Source organism: Perognathus longimembris, chromosome 2, assembly GCF_023159225.1.
Source record: "Perognathus longimembris pacificus isolate PPM17 chromosome 2, ASM2315922v1, whole genome shotgun sequence".
NCBI classification, from domain to species: Eukaryota; Metazoa; Chordata; class Mammalia; order Rodentia; family Heteromyidae; genus Perognathus; species Perognathus longimembris.
Window position 1 is genome coordinate 84,489,175 of NC_063162.1, and position 13,051 is coordinate 84,502,225.

Genomic DNA, 13,051 nt, shown 5'->3' on the forward strand with positions numbered 1-13,051 from the left:
TAGGTTAGCAAAAAAAAGAATTTAAAGCAATCTTCCATGATCCATAATTGCCCCATCTCCGTATAGTGACTAATAATTAGAATATTAGGCACTATTCAGAAAGTGATAGACAGCTGATTAAGCATTCAGCTGCATTTTATTTCTCTTGGCCTTTGCGTGGTTTGCAGGCTAGACTAGGTTCTGTCCTTTATGCCTGCAATTAAATTTTTTATGACTTTATTTTACATAATAAGCTCTTGCTCTTTTGAAGAAAAAATATATTTTTAGTTATTATTGTACCTCTTTGAGCCAGTCATCTGGGTAGTTGCATCTATTAGGAATGGTATTGTTCAGTTTAGCATTTTATAGTATTGATCTATCTAAAGTACCCTTAAAGGCAAAATCAGTTCTGCATCTATTCCACAGCATTTCAGTTACTTTGAGTGTTGCATACAAATGCATCTCGTTCTTCAACTAAGTCAACATGCTAATCTTGCTCATGTTTTAAGGGCTAGAACCTGCTTTTTACTTTATAGTTTGCATCTTTGGTCTTTTGGTTCTGAAGATAAAGTATAAGAAACAAAGAATTTGGATACAAAGTGAAGTGAGCCAGACCCAAAGAAACATGGACTCTATGGTCTCCCTTATAGGGAATAATTAGGACAGGTTTAGACTAATCACAAGAGAGGATTACAAGAGCCCAATAGCTATACCCTATGAACACATAAGATGATGCTAAGTGAAATGAACTCCATGTTATGGAAACGATTGTTATATCACTGTTGTAACTACTGTCAACGTGCTATGTGTAACTGTAGCTTCTATTATTGATGATCCTCTTGTATCCCCTTCCTGTGGTTGAACCTATACTATCTCTGTATCTTATCTGAGTATATGGTAAACCATGTATACTGGTAAACAGTGGTATATAGGGTAAAAAAAAATACAAACAACTACAAAAGCAATACTTGCAAAACTGTTTGGTGTAAATGAACTGAACAACTCATGGGGGGAAAGGGAAAAGGGGAGGGGGGAGGGGGAATGAGGGACGAGGTAACAAACAGTACAAGAAATGTATCCAATGCCTAACTTATGAAACTGTAACCTCTCTGTACATCAGTTTGTTAATAAAAATTTGGGGAAAAAAAGAAAGAAACAAAGAATTTGGAAGCAAATAGTTCTCGAGTGAGGTTCTCACCCAGGCACCTATGAAGTCAGTAACTCAGTGTACTTACTTATCAAATAAATTAAACTGTACTGAGGAGTAACCCACATCTAGGACTATCTTTCCCCTCAAGAACAAACAGCTTTGGGGCTACATTAGTCTGCTAGGGCTTTCCTCACACGGTATCTCTGACTGCTTGGCTTAAACAACCAAAACTGATTTTCTTAGAGATGCTGGCAATGTTAGTTTGCTCTGAAACCTGTCTCTGTGGCTTCTCACTGCATTCTTAGTGGTCTGGCCTTTGTACATGAACAGGCCTTGGGGCTTTCTGGGTCTAAGTCTTTTCTAGCTATAAATCAGGTTAAATTTGGGACTGCCATAATAGCCTTATTGTAATCTAATCTTGTAAGGTCCATCTCTAAATAGATTTACATTATTCTGAGGTACTGTACAGGACAGAAACTAATTCTTAGAGAGCACAATCAACTCATTACAATCATATCACACATTGCTGACTCCAGTTCACTCTGGTTTTTACTCAGCAGGTGAAACAACTGAAACATCACCTGGGAAGCAGATAAATGTGGCTATTCACTTATGACTTTTCTAGTTGGGTCAGAGTTTATAATAAACACTCAATATTATGTGCCCTAATTTTTGGTTATTTCAATCTTTTTGGACATATATTCTAAGGTCGCCCTTTCCTGACCTTAGTAATGCATGAGGGTTGTCAAACTTAGGATCTTTATTTTTCAAGATCTCTATTTCTTTTAGATCTTTATTTTTACCATCCATCATTTCTAGCTGTGGATATATAAGATATAGGTGATACGATAAATGCCAAATCTCTCTCTCTCTCTCTCTCTCTCTCTCTCTCTCTCTCTCTGCCAGTCCTGGGGCTTGAACTCAGGGCCTGAGCACTATCCCTGGCTTCCTTTTTGCTCAAGGTTAGCACTCTACCACTTAATCCACAGTGCCAATTCCAGGGCTTCATGCATACAAGGTAAGCATTCTACCACTAAGCCACATTCCCAGCGCCCAAATTTCTTTTTAACTGAACTTTCAAAATGTGTTTGGCTCTGATGTAGCTGATGGGCATCAGGCTTTGGAGCCACTATACAAATGGACAACATGAATAGTTACATAAACCACTACAGAAAAAGCCTATCATTCATTCATCTAATAACTTCCTGAGTTTGCACCATTCAGCTAGTCACTTTATGGGCTTACTATCTAGTAGAAAAATAAACTTTATCAAACAATATGTTCTACTCCGTGGCATGTAGAAATACAGGAAAAGAAAGCTTTACAGTGCTAAGGAAGAATAACAGTAGAGATCAGAAGTGGTTGTCCTGTGGTGGGGGTGGGGTGGCACATTGGAACTTCCATGAAAAGGTGAGCCATTAAGGTGGTGTTGCTTGGGGTGGTCATGAGATGGAAGATGGGCAGGGGAATTTCGCAAGAGTTGCCTGCATGTGCAAAGGTCTTGACAAGCTAAAGAACTTAATATGAAAGGAGCCGAGAAAAGAACAGTCTGGTGAGGAGAAAATTAGGGAAGGTCTGGAGGGAGATACAGTTGGAAGGTCTTCTGGCAAGACTGGAGCAATTGAAAAGGCTTCCCAGTGAAGTGACGTTTTGTTTTATTTTGTTTTGTTTTTGTTTCCTTCTGGTAGAGAATGGAGGAGGACATTTACATTGAGTGGGGGGATGGGGGCGGCAGAGAGAATACTAGTAACTAGGTATACTTAGGAAATAATGAAGAAATAACGAAAAGTTCATTGTGGCTGAAATATCACTAACATGAAGGAACTCCTTGTTCCAGGAGGAATTCTAGCCTACTGGTTTCCTAAGGTTTGCCATGTAGAGATACAGATGCCTACAAATACATAGGGGATCATAACATAGAGCATGAATGAATGAACAAACGAATGCTGTTACTTCGTGAGTGTAGTGCAGAGATTGCCCTATCCTGAGCTGCAATGGCATGTTAGTGTTTTATCTCTAGCCTCACTGTTTCCCCCAGCTGTTTGCTCCACCTCCTTTGTGCATCTGAGGAGGAATGTTTAATCCTGCTCCCTGACCCCAGTTAGTTGCTTGAACCAACACCATATTGCCCTAGGAGAGTCCCAGAAGAACTCCATCCCTTCTATCAGCAGTTATTGTCAGACTGACCTAGGTCACAATGGCCAAGTTCTGGTAAGCAGGGTTCAGGGTTCAGGGTTGCGTAAGTTGCATTGCAGAGCAAGTTTCAACATGGTGGGCTGCTTGAATGAATGGAAGTTGTCCCATCCACAGGGGAAGAGAAGCTGGACAGATGTTGCAAGCACATTCAGCAACACTCTGGAAGCTGTGCACAGCATGGAAAGCCTCACCTACAGTGCAGTCTGGGCTCAGGCATGCTTTATTTCTTTTCCTAACAAAACTACAGTCAGGAAAACATTTAAAATCAGAGCTTGGAATGTTTTTGCCTCCTCTAGCTTCTAACAGTTTAGTTAACTAAATAGAAATAATGCCACTTGCTAGCTGCTGCTAGCTAGGAAGTCTCTATAGTTCAAAGATTTTCACAAATGCAAAGAATTTTCCTTGATATTGGTGAATTTTTTTCCATATGAATAATGACACCAAACTATCCTACGAGTCTGAAGTTACCTTGGGAGAGAAGTTTTGACAACTTCCAAATGTAGGAGATTCAGTTTTCCAAAAGACTACAACATCAAAGACTTGTGGAGAATAAAAATTTGTTGTGAAGAACAGCTGCCTAAATGGTCTCTAAGGTATACCTTAAGAGGCTCTAACTTGAGAAATGTGGGCCTCTTAATCTTTCCCTACTAGTGCTAGCAGTTCATTTGACTTCACAGGAAATAGACTGATGTAAGATATCCTTATCTTCATCGGCCACATGTACACTACATACCTGTTAAATTTATACTTTTGTCAGCTCAAGCAAAGGATAAACCACCTTATCACTTTTAGGAGATTCAGGAAGCAATATTGATTGCCCCAGCTTTTGAGGAGGCCTACACAGAAAGATGATGAGTTTGGAGCCAGTCTAGGCAACACAGGAGACACTGTCCAAAAGAAAAAAAAATGGAAAGAAAACCAATTGCCATTTCAGTAAGCATAAGATGATGGAGGAATGAACATGTGGCCACATATTTTCCCCTTTGAGCTTCAGGTGAATGGCAAGAAGGAAATGAATACAGAAATGTAGTTCCTGCTATAATTTTTTTAACATTTATCCATCATGATACAGCTCATAGCTCTGTAAATGTCTCCTGGACTCTAACAACCTGTTCAGATTATATTTTCATTAAGTTTTTCTTTTTTGCTCTTGCAGATTTTTTAAAATTGCATTTTCATTTCATCTGTGCCTGGGTGGAGCTGCTGCTTCTTCCAGGGAGATGTGTGGCTTCTGCCAGGGAGCTCACCAGCTAGAGTGGGAGTGAGGGATGCCCTGAATTCCATGATGTGGGGAATAGTAGGAGCAGCAGTCTGGCATCTGGACATTGTATGGACTTAGCATCTAGCTTGCTGGCATCGGGAGTTCTCAGACAACTGTATGAAGTGGGGGTTGGAAAGACAGCAGGTACAGCCAGACAAATCCACCACTTGGCTGGATTTTCCCAGCTTAAGCCTCATCTGGGCAGGATCTGTGAGCAATTCATGGAACAGCTTGTGATCACAAACATGAATTCCAGAGGAAAGAACTGCACACAACTAGTGGCTCAGACATCTTTGCCTCAAGGGACAAAGAGAAGAATGTTTGCCCATCTGCCATTCATAGTCTTTTCTTTAAGCACTAACTATTCTTAACCTCCCATGTCTCAAATGCCTCAGATAGTATGGTAGGTTTGATATACAAATGTTAGAATATTTTCTTTGGTTCTGGAGTTATAGAATTCTAGGGAATGCAAAGGCAAGAACAAGGTCCCCTAATTGCAGAATTTCATTAATTCAAAAGTGAAAAAGTCGACCAAAGAAAATCCATAAGTGCTTTGATAGTGCTGTTAGACACAGGATTGACAGCACCTACTCTGGGCTTGGTGTTGGGGAGAATCTTTGTGGAGGCTGGAGGGTTTGAACACCATATTCACCATGACAGAGTTTAGAGGGTACAGGAAAGAAGAAGATATGAGTGGAAAGGTGAGGGATGGTCAGGAATTGAGTAGACAAAAAAGACTACATCTGTCTTGCTCATTACCAGGTCCAAAATATCACAGGGGGTTGTTAGGCATCATTGAATATCTAAACACACCAGAATATAACTGCTGATGTAATAATATGTAAAGGTAATGCTCAGAATTGTATGAGAGACTACCAGAGTGAGGGGCAAAAAAAGAAAAGCAAAAAAAAAAAGGTTAAAACAAAATTGATTTATCAACTAAAAACCTAAAAAAGTAGACCATAGTGGAAATTCAGGAGATTTTTTTTGAACAAATGAAATTGTTAGAGGTATAATTTTAGCCCATTATATGTAAGCAATAGGTAACTGTTGAAGATTTTTTGAGGGAGTACCATTTAGGAAAAGATTATGTAGAATGGATTGTAAAAGGAGGAATGAAGAAATGGGAAAATAGGTAAAAGATGTTATGTTAGGCCCAGGGGCATGAGGAGGGCCTGAAATAGATGAGTGATACTGGGAACAAAAGTGGGAAGATTGGATAGGAGTATCACATCAGGGAACTAAGTGGTCATTGGTTTTACAGGATGTTAAAAGAAGGATTATGTCAGAAATCCCCAAATCTGGGCTGGAGATATGGCCTAGTGGCAAGAGTGCTTGCCTCGTATACATGAGGCCCTGGGTTCAATTCCCCAGCACAACATATACAGAAAAAGGCCAGAAGTGGCGCTGTGGCTCAAGTGGCAGAGTGCTAGCCTTGACCAAAACAGAAGCCAGAGACAGTGCTCAGGCCCTGAGTCCAAGGCCCAGGACTGGCAAAAAAAAAAAAAAAAAAAAGAAAGAAATCCCCAAATCTAAGATGTTAATGAGTCCAAGCAAGCTGGAAAGTTATATTATTATTGTCCTGGATAGGGACAGCAAGCTAAGGCTCCGTTGGGAGGGAGGGGTAGATCACACTGGTACTTAGTTGTAGATACTTAAGTGTGATACATGAGTGACCTACCCCCACTAAGCACTAGCTTGCTGAAGTCATAGTCTGGCTGGAGAGCATGTTTCTGGGTGATTTCCTTCAGGTGATCTTTAGAAGCAGCTTCCTGGAGGGTGGCAGTGGGCCAAGAACAGTGTGGCCACAGGAGTGGCATGGCTACTGTCACTTGGCTCACAAGGCCTTCATCTCTGTTTCTTTGAGAAACCTCAGAGATGTCTTGAAAGCTATTCTTTATTTATTTTGGGAGCTTCTGCTCCATGGAATTCTCCAGCATTTCTCCCACATTTCCATTATTTCCTACCTGGGGTCATTTTGTTGTCATTGTTACTTAGCTGATATTAGTATACTCTATTGGAAAGCTTCTAGCATGTGTCTCCTTCATGCGTGACCACTATAGGAACTGGTCCCGGAGGTTAGATTGCTCATAACACACATTCTCTCTCTCTCTCTCTCTCTCTCTCTCTCTCTCTCTCTCTCTCTCTCTCTCTCTCTCTCTCTCTCCCCTCTCCTCTCTCTCTCTTTCTCTCTCTCTCCCTCTTTCTCTCTCGTGTGTGTATGTTTGTGTGTAAATAAATTCCTCTTGGAAACTGATCTATTAACACTCATTTTACAACCTTAAATGACAGGGTAACATGGAATATGGATTGGATAAAACAAAGACTGCCAAGATAGAAGATCAGAATTAGTATTGAAATGCAAGAGCATTTGCCACAAAACAATACAGAGTTTATACTTTTATTTAAAATTTCCAGATTCTGAGAAACTTTTGAATAGATAAAATATAATGTCAAATCTCTGTTTTAAAATTTCCATTAGATGTACTTGCTTTGCAGTATATATTCTGTAATTGACCAAGACAGAGAAGATTAGCATGACCCTTCTGCAAGAATGACATGTGAATTCATGAAATATTCCATCTTTTTTCTTGCTGACATCAAGACTTGAACTCCAGTGCCCCATGCTTGCTCAGCTCACTTGCTCACTGTTGGCACTCTATTACTTGAGCCATACCTCCAGCCCAGTTTTTTGCTGGCTAATTGGAAATGGAATTTTGCAGACTTTCCTTACTAGGCTGGCTTTGAACTAAGCTCCTTCGGCTCTCCATTTCCTGAGTATCTAGGTTTATAGGCATAGCTACTGATGCCCAGCTCCTTTTCTGTTTACCTTTGTGAATAACTCAAAAGAAAATCATTTTTCACTTTTACATCTGAGGTGGACCATTTTCATGTTCAATTTCATATTTTTCCTCTCCTTTCTTTGTCATCGTTCTTTTTAATGTCAGATTGATGATCATATGAAACAAACTTGAATAAACCAGAATTCTGTCACCAGTGAAAGTTTTGCCAGACTGACTAGCATAAATTATCCTTATCTCTTTGCAGTATCTGGACTAGAACATTAGAACCAGTTTACAAAAATTCAGGTTGCTATTTACACAAATACATATGCTCTCTTTGAGTGTATTTACATCTGCTTGTTTCATGAAGAAACTCAGAAATGCATTGTTGATGTAGGCAGCCACTTTGAGATCCAAACAGGAGGATCTCAGTAAAGTGGTCCTTCTAGTGGGTGGGTTGACATGGACAAGGGAGATGTTAACAAGAGTAGGGTAGAAGCAATATTGTTCATTATACTGTGTTGTCTTTTTGTACCATGTAAATTATTACCGATTCAAATTTCTAAAGTTACATGTTCTCAAAATTGCATTTCAGTAGCAGCTTAGCATATGTTCAGTGGCCAGGAAGACCCACACAGAGAGTAATTGTGTAACTGTGGGCTACAACTTTCTAACTGGATTGTGTATTTGATTTACCCGGAGCTGTTTCATCCAGAGTTGTAACCACTGGCCACATTTGGCTTTGGAATAGTTGAAAAGTGGCTAGTCCAAATAAAGATGTGAAGCATGTCTGAATTAGAATACTTGGCATGAAAGGAATGTAGATTACCTCATTCATAATTTTAAAAACATTGATTATAGACTGAATGATAATTGTTCGGACTTAAGGTCTTAAGCCACATTATTAATTTAATTTGTTTTTTTCCTACTTTAACTGTGGCTACTAGAAAATTTTAAATTATATATGTGGCTTGGCTCCATAACTCACATTTATTTCTTTTGCATAGCACTAAAGTAAACTCCTGTTCATTCTCTATATGTCTGCCAGAATTACTTAAAATACAACCTAAATAAATGTTACTGCCATGCTTTAAACCACTTTTGACTTCCTAGAAGTCTTAGAGACCTTTGTAATCATCTTTAGCCCCTCTTTACCTATCTTCATCTCCCCCCACATGCACCCAGCTTCTTTTTATTCCTTGAACTGCAAAATTGCTTCATAAATTCGAGTTTTTCAATAGACTGCCCTTTCTGTTCGGAATGTCACTTCACCTTGATATCATGCCTAGAAAATTTCTACTTATCCTGTAAGTCCAATTCATGTGGCCCCTTCTTTGATGGAAAAGCCCTCCTTCACCTCTACTGTCCCCTTCCCTTTCTTCTTCTCCCCTCTCCTCCCCTTCCCACTTCCCTCTCCCTACTTTCCCCCTTTCCTCTTTGCAGTACTGGGGATCAGCTTGCTAACAAGCACTCTACCACTGAGCTGTGCCCCCACCCCTGTTCCATTTTCTCATAGCCTCTTGTAACCTGTTTGATCACTTATCACCTAATACCACAGTTACCTTCTGAATGACATGGTCTCCAACACCAGACTTGAGCTCCTTAAGGGCAGAACACATGTCAGACTCATTTTTGTATTTCCAGATCCTGAAATTGCCCATAAATCATCTCCAAAATGTTACTAGGAAAATGAAATTGGTCTTACTTTGCCCAGTTTCCCTGGCTGGTGCTTCTGTTTATCTGGTGTGTATATTGAGGAAGGCAGGCTGGAACACATAGGTCCTCCTGGTTGTGGACAGACCTCTTTGGAATGTTCAGGCTTTACACAGGCAGCCTTCCCGCTAGCAGAAGATGACAGACAAACTGCAGGAATGTCAGGAGCACCAAAGGCAGCAGTGGGTTCTGGTTTTCAGAGCTGTGTTCACTCGGGAAGAGAAGAGGTATTTGTGTTCAGTTCGGAGAGCAGATTTCTCCAGGCTGGCTGAGCGCCTGTACTTCCAGAAGGTGAAGGTGGCAGGTGGTTGCCAGAAGGTGAAAGCATAGATGGAGGCTGGCCAGCTACAGGAAGGCTGGGAGCTGCAAAAACCAAGTTCTCCAAGTTCTCTCGTGGGTGGCCTCTCGCTTCAGTGACCCTCTATGAGGAGCGTTGTTCCTGCTCCCTAATCCTCCCCTCATCCTCCTCTTCTGCTTCTGGGAATTTAAGCTTTTCCTTGAAAGAATAGTAAACAGAATACTCAACATCTGTGGAACAAATATACACACACACACACACACACACACACACACACACACACACACGGAATTTTACTCATCCATCAGGAAGAATGAGATGTCATTTGCAAGGAAATGGATGGACCTGGAAAAATCATGGTAAATGAAGTTAAGTCAGGCTCAGACAGACATATGTGAAAATAGATCTAAGTTATCAATACATATGTGACTATATTCAGGGTCATGTGTATACACACACACAAACATATTAACTAAAGTATGGTAAATTCAGGAAGGATTCCAGTGGTTTAACTTCTTATTTCTTTTTTTTTTTTTTTTTTTTTTTTTGCTGGTCCTAGGACTTAAACTCAGAGCCTGGGGACTGTCCCAGGGCTTTTTTTTGCTAAAAGCTAGCACTCTATTGATTCACAGCTCCACTTCCAACTTTTGGGGGTATTTAATTGGAGATAAGAGTCTCATGGATGTTTCTGCTTGAGCTGGCCTTGAACCTCAATCCTTGGGTCTCAGCCTCCAGAGTAGAGAGAATTGTAGGCATGTGCTACTGGTGTCCACCTAACTTCTTATTGCTTATATAATAGTACAATTATTGTCATCAGGCAGTGAATGCTGCTTGTGAGGCACTCTTGGTGAGCTGAACAAGCAACTTTTTAGCAAAAATTTCAGAGCTAGTAGTGTATTGGGAGGGATGGGTGAAAATGTTGAAAGAAGTGACATAGATCAAGACACACTGTATTCATAAACTACTTTCTTGAATGGCATCTGCTTCATACAACTACCTAAAGATAATACATATGTATAGTAGAAGGAGCTTGAAAAATGGCCTGAACCTGAGCTGCTGCTGACCTACTGGTATGAGCTTAAGGAAGTCTACTCATTCCATATGCCTCATGATTCTGTAAAATGGAGTTGTCACTGCATCCCCTGTCTTAGAAGAGATAAATAGACACAAAGGTCTAACATGGTGCTTAATCCACAGCACATTTGGGAAGCTGGATTTATAGCCTCAGTATGAGTATAAAGTTTCTTTTGCAGCTGTCTGGTGTTGAACTGCCAGAAGGGTGCATTCAAGGCCAGAAAGGAGCTTTGTCCTCTCAAGAAGGCAATGGACTTCCATGATTGCTCACCAGTGGCCTTTGATGGTTCCTCAGAGCCTCCTGACCAGGCAAAGGAGGAAGTGAGAGGAAGGGAGTCAGGACATATGGGATGAAGAACTGGCTTTGCCATTCATTGTTTCCATGAAGATTCACTTTTCTCCCTTGGTCTACTTTGTAAAATGAAGGTGGCAGTCAATCATTTCCATGTCTAAAAGGCTGCAGTCTCACTCCCTGAGGCAGCAGACATGGCTAGCAATCCCATGCCAGTGTGTATAGCAGGGCAGTTCACAGGTATAGATTTGGAGCACCTGGCTCTGTCATTTTAGCCACAGGAGGGGGCACCTTTCCCTTTACAATTTTGTTTAGTGGCCAAGGTCATCTTTTGGTGCTCTGTTTCTTGGGCTTTGCTCACACATCAACCTAGGATTGACCTGGCCTCATTTCTTACCAGATATATCATTTTTCGAGGGGGGTCAGGATTTGCTCTTTGTCATTCCTCTAATATGAGAGAGACAGAGACAGAGAGGCAGAAATGGAGAGACAGAGATGGAGAAAGATTAATAGCAGGCTTATTTTTTTACAAAATGAGTTTTTTGCTTAGTACTGGAGTCTGTGTGGTTTACCTCATTTCTTTCCTGCTCCTGTCTTATCTGACTGTCAACGTAGAGGAGCCAAGCTTTCATGCCTGTGGGAGATGGATGCATATAGTACTTCATGTCCTTATGGCCAGATCATTGCAGCTGACAGTAATCAAGACTCAGGGCCAATTATCATTAGAAGGTAATTTCATTGTTGCCCATAATTGACCTTATCTTAAATTCACTCTAGCATTTCTTTGTCACATGATTAAAAAAGGAATAACAAAATGCTTTTGGCAATAAACTTAAAAATAGGTTTCATTCTTTTACATTAAACTTCAGGTGCTTCTTTATTAATGTGGTAATTTTCCTGCTTTATGGTTTTGCATATTCAAAGTAAAATTGAAACAATTCTTCTCTGAAGCAAATGTTACAAAATCAGCATCTGGTTTGAATAATGAGGGTTTTGTGGGTTTTGGGTTTTTGTTTGTTTTTTTGGCCAAGTTTTGATTCAGTAGATGATGAAGTTAATGAAACTGCCCTTGATTGTTCTGTCAATGACTTCCCTTCCTAACTTGTGCTTCCTTTCCCTTGTAATTGTGCAGAGCCACTAAGCTTTCTCCTACACAGTTCTTTCCTGGTAGTACTTGTCTTGGGTAAATCTCCCTCGCCCACTATACCACTGATTAATCTAAGGATATTTTCATATTCAGATTGTATCTACACAAAATAGGTCACGATTGACTGCTATTTCCTTATTTTTCTTCAAATGGATCTGAAGTTGCTTCAATAGAATCTTCAGAATAGGCCAGAAAGTTGGAGTCGTTGTTCATCTTTTAGACCAGATTTCAAGTACCCCACTCACCTCAATTTTGTTGTCTACACTTTTTTTACAAAAGAAAAGGGAAATTTTAAAAAATGTTGGATATAATTGAATGATTCTCTCAGACAGACCTCATGAGTTGAGAGTGTATTTTCAGGTCACTGAGGTAGCTTGGAAGTCTGTGACCCAGCTACATGGGCACGTTACCACATCTTCACCTTCCAGCATATTAAGACAGAAGTCATTTCTACTCGTTCTGTTAACTGCATATCAATGCTAACTAACCATCTTAGCCTGAAAATCCTAGAATATTCCTTCTCTCATTTTCATTTCTTTTTTGGTTGTACTAGGGATTAAACAAAGGATCTCCAACTTGTGAGGCTGGTGCTCCGCTATTTGAGCTATACTTCCTGCCTTATTTTATCTGTTTGCACAGTTCAACAAGTCAGAGCACAATGCATCTTGATCAATGTTATCAGTCTCTCAGATCTTTCCCAGTCTTATCCACACCCACAAATTACATAGTACCATTTTTTACATATGTATATTGAATAAAATGACTGTTTTCTCCTGCTTCTTTTTTTATACTAGTTATTTGTGATGTAGGGTATCCCTTTGCCTGGGCTAGCCTAGACTGTGATCTTCTTACTTGTTCATCTTCATATGGCTGAGAATGGTCTGCAAACCCCAACCCTGACCAGCCATTAATGGAAATGGTCTTGTAAACTTCTTTTTGCCTGGGCTGGCCTTGAATCACAGTTCCTCAATTTCACCTCCCAAGGAGCTAGGATTGCAAGATTGATTCATGGCATCTGTCCTACTTCATTTTTTTAAAATAGATGTTCAGTTATAGTTCTTTTTAATTGAGATTTTTCAATTTTGAACTTTTTAATATTTTTATTATCTTTAAGTAGCTGAACAAAGGAGTTGCCATTCAATAAGGCAGTTCATATTC

At 40.1% G+C, this 13,051-nt stretch overlaps 1 protein-coding gene and 1 non-coding gene across 2 annotated transcripts in view; both read left to right on the forward strand.

Annotated features, from left to right (window-relative positions):
• The window catches only part of Jazf1 (JAZF zinc finger 1), a 335,812-nt gene that overhangs the window by 60,317 nt on the left and 262,444 nt on the right, over positions 1-13,051 (forward strand). The gene's annotated exons all lie outside the window — the stretch shown is intronic.
• LOC125347404 lies at positions 7,071-7,175 on the forward strand. The gene has a single exon (XR_007210192.1). It is a non-coding gene; the product is annotated as a U6 spliceosomal RNA (small nuclear RNA).